The following is a 10,188-nucleotide window of genomic DNA, read 5'->3' as shown; positions in this document are numbered from 1 at the left end:
GGGTGGGAAGGAGGAACTGGTAATTAGAGGCCAGTTAGCCTGACCTCAGTACCCGGTAAGGTCACGGAGCAGTTTATATTGAGTGTCATCATGCAGCACCTACAGGACGGCCCGGGGATCAGAGCCAGCCAGCACGGGTTTAGGAGGGGCAGGTGTTGTTTGACCAACCTGCCTCTTCTATGAACAGGTGACCTGCGTGGTGGATGTGGGACAGGCTTTGGATGTTGTCTGTTTGGACTTCAGCAAGGCCTTTGACACTGTCTCCCACAGCACACTCCTGGGAAAGCTGGCGGCCCACGGCTTGGACAGGAGCACTCTTTGCTGGGGAGGCAAAGGCAGAGGGTGGTGGGGAATGGCGTCGCATCCAGCTGGCAGCCGGTCACCAGTGGTGTTCCTCAGGGGTCTGTTCCTCGGGGCTCCTGGACTCAGCCCCAAATCCACCGGATAAAAAACCACCGAAATCCCTGCGGAGCTCTTTGTCTTCCTTCAGTTGTCTTCAAGTCTCCATGGCTTGTGCAGCTGCTTGGAATCAGTTCGGAATTCTCTTAAGGAGGAAGATATCAAAGCGCACCTCGTGATTTTTGGTTTTTTAATTGCAGGAGTATTTTTTTTATTTTTCATTTCATTGAAGAGTTGACTGAAGCGTTCTTTAGGTGATCTTGGTGCGGAATGTCTCCTTAGGAGTTCTGAGCACAGCGAAGAATGAGCCCCTTGCAGGCTGACCCTGTTTGGACAACCTGCTTCTCACCCAGCCTCACCACGTGTGACATCACCCACCGTGGACTGCGCTCCCAAAACATAAAAGAAAATTCTGCATTTTTTAATAAAAACAAACTTATGTAAATAATAAAATTAGAAATTTATTTTTCAGTTTTATGATAACATTTTTCTATATTTTATTACCTAATTTTTATATTGACATTAAAAAATCAATATATTTTTTGCCACGAAAAAAGTTATTGGTCATTGGTTCTAAGTAACACACTTCCCTTCATGAATTGATTGACCACTACTGGCTATTGATTTCTTCTTCTTCATGCTGATTTGCTCTATTTTTAGTCCTTTTGTCATCTTCTTTAGCATTTTCTCCGACAGGGTAAAAGGGGCAACTTTGGGGTTCATGGAGACTTTTCTGGGGCACATTTGGGGCAGGGAATTTGGAGAGAACTTGAGGGTCTGGAGGACACATTTGGGAAGCGGGTGGACACTTGGAGGGGCACTTAGGGATTCTGTCGGACAATTCGGGGTCCAGGGGGGCACTTGGAGGTCAGGGAGGGGAATCCGGGGCCCTTCGGGGTCCGGGCGGGCACCTGGGGGGCTCTGAGGGGACTCTCTGGGGCGCGGGGGATGATGGGAGTTGTAGGCGCGGGTAGAACAGGGTTGAACGGCGCCGCGAAGCATCACGGGAGGTGGAGGCGCAGCTCCAATGGCTGTCGGCGGGGCGCGGGGCATGATGGGAGATGGAGTCACGGCTGGAGTAGCGCTCCAAGTGCGCCGCGGAGCATGCTGGGAGCTGTAGTCCCGGAAGTGGCTCGAACGCGGCGTCTGGGGCTCCGGGAAGGCGCTTTGGGGACACTTTTGTGTCCGAGCCGCGGTTTGAGGTCCTCGGGGGGAACGTGTACGGCTCGGGAGCACTTGCGGGGAGCTTGGGGAGCTGTCACCGAGCTCTCTAGGGCGCGGGGCGGGGCAGGAGTTTTTAGGCGCAGAACCGTGTTCCGAGGGGCTCCGAGGCCGGGGGGGATGATTGGAGATGAATCCCTGAAGTCGCTCTAAGGGGAATCTGTGGGGTCGGAGCGTTCAAGGGATCCGGGGACGCTTTGGGGGCGGGCGAATGGGCGCTGAGGGAACAGTTGGGGATCCTGGAGGGGCTGGGGGACACTTGTTTAGTTCAACGTGGTTTTTTGCTCATGAAACGTACGTATTGTATTTAAAACTTAATATTCCATAGGTGTGGGTTCTACAGGCGTAGATATCAATTAGCCTAAGTGCAAAACCTAATATTCCATGTAAGAATGATGTTCTCTGCTGTTAAAAGCAAAATTAACCAAAACAAACAAAAAGGAGAGGGTTAACAATTAATGAGAAAGGAACAGAAAAGGTTGTTATGCCACTGTAAACTTTCACTCTGAGTCTACATTTCAAATAATACAGGTGACCCATCTGAAGGAGGATTTCTCCTCAGGAGAAATGTCTTTCTAAAAGTTTCCTTTGTTGCAAGGAGCTGCCTCTGTGCCAGGAGCCCGGCCCAGCTCAGCAGCACAGAAACAGCACAAGGACTTGAACGACCCTCCCGTGGATTTGGTGTTTCCATTCAACTCTGTCCCTGAAAGAGTGTTCCAAAAACTTCTCAAGAGCTCAAAGGTAAATTAAAACACTGAAGTTTTTTGCAGTTTTAATGGGACACACAGAGAGACCCAATGGAGAAAGTGTCCCCAGGTTCCATCACTGCAGGCACTGATGACAGGTGGGGACAGACAAGGCAAAGGTGTCTCTGGTGCTGAGCAAACCTGGATGTGTTCCATGAATCCAAAAGGCCAAGGCCTGAGCCCCGGCCCCTGGCAGGGCAGGGATCTGTGGGGCAGGGATCTGTGGGTCACAGGTCTATGGGTCAGGGATCTGTTGGTCCGGGATCTGTGGGTCACAGATCTGTGGGTCAGGGCTCTGTGGGGCAGGGATCTGTGGGTCAGGGCTCTGTGGGGCAGGGATCTGTGGGGCAGGGATCTGTGGGGCAGGGATCTGTGGGTCAGGGCTCAGCCGTGGGTCACAGATCCGTGGGTCAGGGCTCTGTGGGTCAGGGCTCAGCCGTGGGTCTCAGATCCGTGGGTCACAGATCCGTGGGTCAGGGCTCTGTGGGTCAGGGCTCAGCCGTGGGTCGCAGATCCGTGGGTCAGGGCTCTGTGGGTCAGGGCTCTGTGGGTCAGGGCTCAGCCGTGCGTCACAGATCCGTGGGTCAGGGCTCAGCCGTGGGGCTCACCGTGGCAGGGCTTGCTCAGGAGGTCACTCGGGGGGCGCCGGATCCTGTGGGGCGGCTCCAGCGGCTCCTGTGGGGCAGAGACGGGGGCGGGACAATCTGTGGGGCAGGAGCCATCTGGGGGGCGGGGATGGGATCTGTGGGGCGGGGTTTGGGATTTGGGATCTATGGGGCAGAGGGGGGATCCCTCAAAATTCCCACAAAAATCCCCAAATTTCCCAAAAACTCCAAATTTCCCCCCCCAAAAATTCCAATTTTTTTCCTCGAAAAAATTCCCAAAATTTTCCCCCAGAATTCCCAAAATTTCCCAATTTTCCCCCATTTTTCCCAATTTTTTTCCCAATTTTTCCCCATTTTTCCCAATTTTTTCCCAATTTTCCCCCATTTTTCTCAATTTTTCCCAATTTTTTTTAATATTCCGAACGTTTCCCACAGAATCCTGAAGAAATTCCCCCAAAATTCCCCAAAATTTTCCACAAAAATTCCTAAATCTTTCAAATCCCCCCAAATGTTCCCAATTTTTTTCCCAATTTTCCCAAATTTTGGGGTTTTCCCCCCAAATTTTCCCCAAAAATCCCCCTAAAAACGACCCCAAACCATCAAAAAATCCCAAAATTTTCTCGATTTTCCCACAAAATCCCCTAAAAATTCCCCCCAAAATCCCCAAATTCCCAATTTTCACCCCAAATCTCCCAAAATTTCCCCAAAATTCTCCCAGATTTCCCAAATCCTCCATTTTCCCCCCAGAATTCCCCTAAAAACGAACCCAAAAATCCCAAATTTCCCCCAAATTCTCAAATTTTCACCCCAAATTTCGGGGTTTTCCCCCCAAAACTTTCCGACCTCGAGGGCCACCGGTGGGCGCTCTGCGGGGAGAGAATTTGCCAGATTTTGGGAAAATTTGGGGGAATTTTGGGGAGTTTTGAAGGAATTTTGGGAGAATTTTGAGGATTTGGGGTCATTTTGGGGCAAATTTGGGGGAATATTTTGGGAAATTTGAGAGAATTTGGGGGAAATTTCAGGTAATTTGGAAAAAATTGGGGGGAAATTTTGGGGGATTTTGGGAGGAATTTGGGAAAAAAATTGGGACTTTTTGGGGGAAATTTGGGGTTTTTTTTCTGGAAATTTCGGGGTTATTTGGGGGAATTTTGGGAAAATTTGGGAATTTTAGGGGGAAATTCGGGGGATTCAGAGGAATTCGGAGAAGGAATGGTGAAATCCTGGGAATTTTTGGACCATTTTGGGTCATATCGGGAGAAATTTTGGGTGATTTGGGAGGGAAATTTTGGGAATTTTGGGGGACTATTTGGGACTTTTGAGGAAATTTTGGGAATTTTTTTGGATTTTGGTAAAATTTGGGGAATTTTTGAGGAAATTTTGGGAATTTTTGTGGGCTGTTTTTGGGGGGAAATTCGGGAGAATTTTGGTCGATTTTGGGGGGATTTGGGGACAATTTTGGGGGAGATATTTGGGGAATTTTGAAGAATTTTGGGGGATTTTTGAAGAAATTTTGGGAATTTTTGTGAGGATTTTGGTAAAATTTGGGGATTATTTGGGACTTTTGAGGAAATTTTGGGAATTTTTTTAGATTTTGGGGAAATTTGAGGGAAATTTTGGGGATTTTTGGGGAACTTTGGGGCGGATTTTTTGGGGGGGAAATTCGGGACAATTTTGGGGTCATTTGGGGCCTCGATGTATCCCGTCATGCCCCGCGGCGCCGCTTTGCGCCTCGGTGTATCCCGTCATGCCCTGCGGCGCCGCTTTGCGCCTCGGTGTATCCCGTCATGCCCTGCGGCGCTCTGTGCCTCGGTTTATCCCATCATTCCCCCGGCGCCGCTTTGCTCCTTGGCGTACAAATGACGTCACCCGCGTTTATTTCGCCTCTCATTTGCATAAATTTACATAAGGCTGGCGCCTCAGTGAGGTGGGCGGGGTCAGAGCCACGCCCAGGCCCCTCCCAGTAGAAACCAGTAACTCCCAGTCCCCGTGGTCAGTGACGTCATCCGCGTTTATTTGTGCTCTCATTTACATAAATTTGCATATCGGCGCGGTGGGCGGGGTCAGAGCCGCGTTGGCCCCTCCCACTCCCTCCCAGTACAACCCAGTGACCCCCAGGCCCCGCCCAGTTTGTCCCGCCCCTGTCGCTCCATATAAGGGAAGGGGCGTGGCCTGACAAGGGGCGTGGTCGGTTCACCTGGGGGGGGCAAAGGTTAAACCACGCCTAGAAACCCCAAAACCAGTTTAAACCAGTATAAACCAGTGACCCCAAACCCACTCCTAGTCCATCCCAGTATAAACCAGTGACCCCAAACCCACTCCCAGTCCATCCCAGTATAAACCAGTGACCCCAAACCCAATCCCAGTCCATCCCAGTATAAACCAGTGACCCCAAACCCACTCCCAGTCCATCCCAGTATAAACCAGTGACCCTAGACCCACTCCCAGTTCATCCCAGTATAAACCAGTGACCCCAAACCCACTCCCAGTCCCTCCCAGTATAAACCAGTGACCCCAAACCCACTCCCAGTTCGTCCCAGTATAAACCAGTGACCCCAAACCCACTCCCACTCCATCCCAGTATAACCCAGTGACCCCCAAACCCACTCCCAGTTCATCCCAGTATAAACCAGTGACCCCAAACCCACCCCCAGTCCATCCCAGTATAAACCAGTGCCCCCCAGTCCCCATTCCAGTGCCCTCACCTGTCCGTACTGGTTTGAACTGGGTTCTCTCGACGCTCGGCGGCCTCCAGGGAGCGGCTCAGGGCCAGGGCCCGGCGCTGGAGGATACTGGGAGTTACTGGGTTATACTGGTTTGTACTGGTTTGTACTGGGTTATACTGGTTTGTACTGGTTTGGGGGTTTTCCTTACTGGTTTGTACTAGGAGGGGGTTTAGGGATCACTGGGATGAAGTGGGATGAACTGGGAAGGGATTTGGGGTGACTGGTTTGTACTGGTTTATACTGGTTTGGGGTTTTTCTTTACTGGTTTGTACTGGTTTGTACTGGGAGGGGGTTTGGGGGTTTTGGGGGATTTTTGGGGAGAATTTGGGGGATTTTGGGGCTCTGAAAATCCCAATTTTCAGTCAGAATTTTTGGGTCATTTTTTGGGATTTTTAATGGGAATTTTTGGGGTCATTTTTGGGGCATTTTGGGTGAATTTTGGGGGTTTTCCGGGCTCTAAAAGTTCCAATTTTTAGTGGGAATTTTGAGGTGATTTTTGGGGGATTCTGGGGCTTTAAAAATCTCAGTTTTGGGGGGGAATTTTGGAGTAAATTTTTGGGATTTTGGGTGGAAATTTTGGGGGTTTTGGGACTTCAAAAATGCCAATTTTTGGGTGAATTTTTGGGATTTTTGGGGCTCTAAAAATCCCAATTTTTAGTGGGAATTTTGGGGTTTTTTGAGGGATTTTAGGTGGGAATTTTGGGGTGAATTTGGGGGATTTGGGGGCTTTAAAAATCTCAGTTTTCAGTGGAAGTTTTGGGGTCATTTTTGGGGGTTTTGGGTGGAAATTTTGGGGTGAATTTTTGGGATTTTTGGGGCTCTAAAAATTCCAATTTTTGGGGGGAATTCTGGGGTGATTTTTGAGATTTTGGGTGGAAATTTTGGGGTGAATTTTGGGGGTTTTGGAACTTCAAAAATTCCAATTTTGGGGATTTTTGGGGCTCTAAAAATCCCAATTTTTACTGGGAATTTTGGGGTAAATTTGGGGGGTTTTGGGGTTTTTTGGGACTCACCACCAGCTCTTGGTTCTCTCGGAGCCGCCGGAGCTGCCCCCGCCAGGGGGGGGAGGGGCGCCCGTCTGGAGGGGGGGAGGGGAGAGACAAAAATCCCCAAATTTTTCCCCCCCAAAAATTCCCAAATTTCCCCCCCAGAGCATTCCTAAATCCTCCCCTCAAAATTCCCAAGTTTCCCTCTGAAAATTCCCCGATTTTCTTCCCCCAAAAATTTTCCCACGTTTCCCCTTCAAATTTCCCAAATTTTGCACTCCCAAAATTCCCCAAATTTCTCCCCAAAATCCCCGAACTTCCCCCCCCAATTCCCAAATTTTCCCCCCGAAAATTCCCACATTTTTATCCCCAAAATTCCCAAATTTTAATCCCCAAAATTCCCAAATTTTCCTTCCTAAAATTCCCAAATTTCCCCCCAGAATTCCCACATTTTTATCCCCAAAATTCCCAAATTTTCCTTCCTAGAATTCCCAACTTTTCCCCCAAAATTCCCACATTTTTATTCCCAAATTTTTATCCCCAAAATTCCCAAATTTTCCCTCCAGAATTCCCAAAATTTTCCGCCCAAAATTTCCTCCCCGATTTCCAGGTTTTTCCCTCCCAAAAATTCCCAAAATTTCCACCCCAAATTCCCAGAGTTTCCCCTCCACAAAAAATCCCAAATTTTTCTCACAAAATTCCCAAATTTCCTCTCCAAAATTCCCTATTTTTGCTCTCAAAATTCCCAGGTTTTCCTCCCCAAATTCCCAAATTTTCCAGCTCCAAATCACCAAATTTTTATCCCTAAAATTCCCAAATTCCTGCCAGAAATTCCATCCTCGAATTCCTGATTTTTGCCCTCCCCAAAATTTCTCCTCAAAATTCCCAATTTTCCCTCCAAAACTTCCCAAATTTTCCTGAAAATTTCTGAAATTTTCCCCCAAAAATCCACAAATTTCCCCCCCAAATTCCCGAAATTTTTATCCCAAAACTCCCAAATTTTCCCTCCCCAAAAATTCCCATTTTCCCCCCCCAAAATTCCAAAATTTTCTCCCCGAAACCGCCAAACTTTGTCCCCAAAATTCCCAATTTTCCCCCAAAATTCCCAAATTTCCCCCAAATCTCCCAAAATTCTCCAAAATTTCCCCAAAATTTCCGGTTTTTTACCCAAAAAGCTCCAGTCAGGAAGGTCCCGCAGGGCACCGGGCCCAGAGGAACTCGGGGAGAGCCCAAAGCTGAGGAAAAAACCCCAAAATTTGGGAATTTTACCCCAAAATTCCAGCAGAAATCCCCTGGAATCCCAAAGTTTGGGGAAGAAACCAAAAAAATTTGGGCAGAAAAAAATCAAAATTTGACGGAAAAAACGCCCAAAATTTGGGGAAAAAAATCCCAAAATTTGGGAATTTTAACCCAAAATTCCAGCGGGAATTCCCTCAGATCCATCCAGGATCCCAAAATTTGTTGGGGAAAAAAAAATCCCGAAAATTTGGGTAAAAATCACAGAATTTGGGGGAAAAATCCCAAATTTACCCCACAGTTTTCCGAAATTCCCCAATTTTTCCCCGATTCCACCCCAAATCCTGGGAAATTCCCAAAAAACTCCACGGAACACCCCAAAAATTTGGGAAAAACTCAGAAATTTTGGGACAAACCTCAAATTTGCAGGAAAAAATCCCCAAATTTTGGGGAAAACCTCCAAATCCAGGGAAAAACATCCCAAATCCCGGAAATTTCCCCAAAATTCGAGGGAAAAAACCTCCCCCAAACAATTTCCCGCCAAATCCCCTCACGACGAAACCACGCCCCCTCCCTTAAAACCACGCCTCGTTCCTGAGGCCACGCCCTTTCCCCCCCTCACCTCTCTCGCCATTCGCCAATCTGCTGCGGGGGGCGTGGCCAGGGCCGGGCAGCGCGCGCCTGCCGCTCCGCTGGGGGGGTGCCAAACGTCAATCACGCGCTAGCCACGCCCCTTCTTTCAAAACCCCGCCCAAATCGAGATTAAACCACGCTCAACCCCACTCAGACCACGCCCGCTCATTTGCATCTCATTAAATCAGCGCCTCCATCCCCCCGAGACCCTCCTGGAGCTTTGCCGGGACGAACCGAGCCGGAGGACTCTGCGCGCCGCCATCTTCGCCACGCCAGGAAGTGATGTCACCGCGCGCATGCGCACGTCACCGAAAGAGCCGCTCGCCGCCATGTTGTACGGAATGACCGCGAAGCGCGGCGCCATTTCGCACCGGAAGTGCCATGACCCAACTTCCGCTTCGTGCGCCGCCATCTTGTACGGAACGAGGCGGGAGCGGCGCCGGCGATTAAACGCCGGAAGCGAAATAAAATTAAAATTAAATTTCAATAAATTTTCAGATCGCCGCTTTTTGTTGTTGTTGTTTTGCTGTCGCCGCGGGTTTTTTTTTTTTGTTTGTGGGAGTTTGAGGCGGTTTTGGGGAAAATTTTTCCCCTCAGGTTTTGCCAATTTGGGGATTTTTTTTCTTTTTAAAGAGACTTTTTCCCCCCAAAAAATTCGTTTTTCCCTCTAAAATCCCCATTTTTCCACCTAAAATCACCATTTCCCCCCCTCTAAATCCTATTTTTCCCTTAAATCTTCTTTTTTTTCCCCCAAATCCCCATTTTTTCCCTAAATTTTCATTTTTCCCCTTAAATATCCATTTTTCCCCTGAATTCCAAGTTTTCCACCCGTAATCCGCTTTTTTTTCCCCTAAATTTCCATTTTCCCCCGTCAATCCCATTTTTCCCCCCTAAATCGCATTTCTTCCCCCTAAATTTCCAAATTTTCCCCCTAAAATCTCCCTTTTTTCCCCCAAATCCCTGGTTTTTTCCCCAAAATCTCCATTTCTCCCCCAAATTTCCGTCTTGTCCGGAAAAACCCCCCGCACTGTGCCGCCATTTTGTACGGCAACCCCGAGCGGCCAAACTGCCCCAAAACCTCAATTTTTCCGTTTTTACCCCAAATTCTAAATCCCCATTTTTCCCCCCAAATCTCCGTTTTCTCCATTTTTTACGGCAAAAACCTCGCGCCACCATTTTGTCGCCCTCACGTCCCCCCTCACACCGTGCCGCCATTTTTTACGGCAACCCCCAGCGGTCAAACCGCCCCAAAACTCCCTAAATTTTGCCCTTTTCCCCCCAAATTTAGAGTCGGAGATTTTCATTTTTATCTCTAAAATCCACTTTTCCCCCAAATCCCCTTTCCCCCCCCCAAATCTCTGTTTTCTCCATTTTGTACGGCACGATCCTCAAGGCGCCGCCATTCTGTCGCCCTCAGGTCACCCTCAAACAGCGCCGCCATTTTGTACGGCATCCCCCAGCGGTCAAACCGCCCCAAAACCTCCCGATTTTATCCATTTTTTCTCCAATTTTAGAATCGGAAAATCCAATTTTTATCTCTAAAATCCCCTTTTTCCCTGAAATCCCCTTTTTTCCTCCCAAATCTCTGTTTTCTCTATTCCGTACGGCGAAATCCCCGAGCCGCCATTTTGTCGCCCTC

At 48.6% G+C, this 10,188-nt stretch overlaps 1 long non-coding RNA gene across 4 annotated transcripts; it reads left to right on the top strand.

Moving 5' to 3' along the window:
• The first annotated feature begins 1,513 nt into the window (after positions 1-1,513).
• On the top strand, positions 1,514-9,056 carry LOC136303918 (uncharacterized). Of its 4 annotated transcripts, none has more exons than XR_010724302.1 (3): positions 1,514-1,601; positions 2,219-2,361; positions 8,738-9,056. It is a non-coding gene; the product is annotated as an uncharacterized lncRNA (long non-coding RNA). The 4 variants fall into 4 exon arrangements; XR_010724301.1 differs by having other exon boundaries at positions 1,518-1,618; XR_010724300.1 differs by having other exon boundaries at positions 1,518-1,618; positions 2,203-2,361.
• Positions 9,057-10,188: the final 1,132 nt, after the last annotated feature.

This window comes from Chamaea fasciata, unplaced genomic scaffold, assembly GCF_029207755.1.
Source record: "Chamaea fasciata isolate MVZ Bird 193981 ecotype frontalis unplaced genomic scaffold, bChaFas1.0.hap1 SCAF_43, whole genome shotgun sequence".
Lineage (NCBI taxonomy): Eukaryota > Metazoa > Chordata > Aves > Passeriformes > Sylviidae > Chamaea > Chamaea fasciata.
The sequence above is the reverse complement of the archived record's forward strand: the minus strand, read 5'-3'. Positions and strand labels throughout refer to the sequence as shown.